General features: G+C 43.8%; 1 non-coding gene across 1 annotated transcript; it reads left to right on the forward strand.

Moving 5' to 3' along the window:
- Positions 1 to 2,226: 2,226 nt before the first annotated feature.
- On the forward strand, positions 2,227 to 2,299 carry trnar-ccu (transfer RNA arginine (anticodon CCU)). Its single transcript has one exon. It is a non-coding gene; the product is annotated as a tRNA-Arg (tRNA).
- Positions 2,300 to 2,568: the final 269 nt, after the last annotated feature.

The raw sequence follows: 2,568 nt of genomic DNA on the forward strand, positions 1-2,568 counted from the left end.
AATTTTTTTGTAGATTTTAACAATATCGTGAATCTGGTGATAAAACAATAATAATATATACCTTTTTTTTGCATTCAACTGACTGGGATGTGAAACATTGCTTGGAGAAAGGTGTTGTGTATGTGTTTCCTTGTGACAAACCAACAACGTTTGGCACCAACAATCATTCCACGGTCAAAGTCTCTTAGATCACATTTATTCCCCATTCTGACATTTGGTCTAAAAAACAGCTGAACCTCTTGACCACATCTGTATTCTTTTGTGCATTTAGTTGTTGCCACATGATTGGCTGATTAAACATGTGCATTAACAAGCTGGTGTCAAACTCTACCTAATAAAGTGATCGTTGAGTGTGTAGTGTTATCATAACTGTATACGGATGCTAATTTACTGCATCCAGCCATTCAAAACCTGACTTCAAGTGACTGTAAAAGGCCTGGAAATAGTTGAAATAACTGTAAATTATCACAGAGGGATGTATCCACTTCACATCCTCCAAAAGTCAATTCAAGGTAATGTAGATAACGATTATAATATACATTTCAAGTCGTACATAAAATCTGTATTGAAACCAACATCAGGGCTACATTCACCCCTGGCGAAATGTAGCAAAACTTTTATTTAAACAGAAACGGTGATGTGCTGAACACCCTGTTGCAAACCGTGGGCGGACTGACTGACATAGTACGGTTTGCTCCAATGGCGTGTGAGAAGGTGTTCTCTGGCATAGGCCTACATTATTATTGATTCAGGCTACACCCCCGACACACAAACGGGGGCAAACATACCTCAAAGCCGTGATAAAACGTTGCACACCGTTGGGAGAAAACATGTGGTTCAACACAAAAACTGTAGCAAAATATTTTCAGATTGAACATGCCCTAGGATTGTATGGGTGTGGTCTGTATCACCTCACAACCCCACCTCCCTCCTCAACTCCTCCCTAATTGTACCACCCACAAGTGAAATTGCATTGGAGAAAGAGGGGGACTGGGAGATAGATAAAGTTGGGAGAGGGATTAAAAGCTGAAAAATAGCTATACGTAAACTCCACACAGTTAGGGTTTGAAGCCAGGATGTTTTTTTTTCTTTTTCAAGATATTTTTTAGGCCTTTTTCAGCTTTATTGGACAGTATATAGTATAGAGAAACAGGAAGAATGGGAGCAAGAGAGAGGGGAAGACATGCGACAAATGTCGGACAGTCGGATTCGAACCGCCGACATCGCGGCTCACAATGAGCATGCGGTCAGTGCTTTACAGGCTGCGCCACCGAGACACCCCCAAAGTTGGCAGATTCTAAAGCTGAGTCCTGTTGCGTGACAGACGTGGGCAATTTTAATGCAATGCACTTCACTGCTCCAATTCTTTTAAATGAAAAATTTAAAAAGAAATCTGGCGGCTTTTCATAGCAGACCCATGGTCCGGAAAAGCAAATGACCGGATTCAAGTTCCCAGAAATTCCCAAAGCAAACTCTACCCCCTTCCCCAAGCTTCACATGAGGACTTTTGATTAATCCGTCGGACAGTCGGATTCGAATCGCGGCTCACAATGAGCATGCGGTCAGTGCTCTACAGGCTGCGCCACCAAGACACCCGCCAGGAGGTTTTTGTTGTGAAGCAAAGTTTTTATGGGTTAAGGTCTGTAGCGTTGTGGTTAAGGCAAATGACTGGGACCCGCAAGGTCGGTGGTCCAATCCCCAGTGTAGCCACAATAAGATCCGCACAGCTGTTGGGCCCTTAAACCTGCTGTCCAGGGGAGGATTGTGTCCTGCTTAGTCTAACCAACTGCAAGTCGCTTTGGATAAAAGCGTCAGCCAAATGACACCTTATGTTATGCACTGCTACAAATCTCTCTATAAAAAATCTCTCCATGGAAATCTTATGAATCAATGTGAGGAGATAAGCAGTGAGAAGCAGTGAGACTAAAACATGCTTCACTCATTAAATCAGGTCCCTCTTGATGTCATACATGAGCTGGACCCAATAGCTAAGAGTCTTCAGCCATTTCACTCCAGCCATTTCATCCCCACATAGGAATAGATGGAAATGTTTAGACTGATTTGAATGGATATTGCAATGCTCTTCTCTGATTTTGCTGATGCTGACTGCATCCCATCATAACCTCATACAATGTAGTCTGAATCCATTCACAGATTTACCTTTCATGTCTTTGTTATATCATGAGGGCCCCAGCCCTAGCCTCTCATAGATGGAGGGACCACAGTGCCCCAGTGGCCTAATGGATAAGGCACTGGCCTCCTAAGCCAGGGATTGTGGGTTCGAGTCCCATCTGGGGTGAATCTGTCTTTTGCTTACCGGTGATCCGAATGTCATTAACAAACCCTTCCCTGCGAGGGCATATTTAATAAAACTGCCTTTACAATTGGTAGAATGGTGTCATTGGAAACCTCAGATAGACGCACATTTATTTACACATCAGGATTCATAGAGTAACTGGAATGGAAACAGAGCGAGGCAGGAGAGTGGTGCAGCAGAGGCGTGCTGGGCCCATAACCCAGAGGTCCAGGTTTCCCCGCACTGTGCTGCTCCTCGTGCGTCTTCAGTGT

This window comes from Conger conger, chromosome 6 (genome assembly GCF_963514075.1).
Source record: "Conger conger chromosome 6, fConCon1.1, whole genome shotgun sequence".
NCBI classification, from domain to species: domain Eukaryota; kingdom Metazoa; phylum Chordata; class Actinopteri; order Anguilliformes; family Congridae; genus Conger; species Conger conger.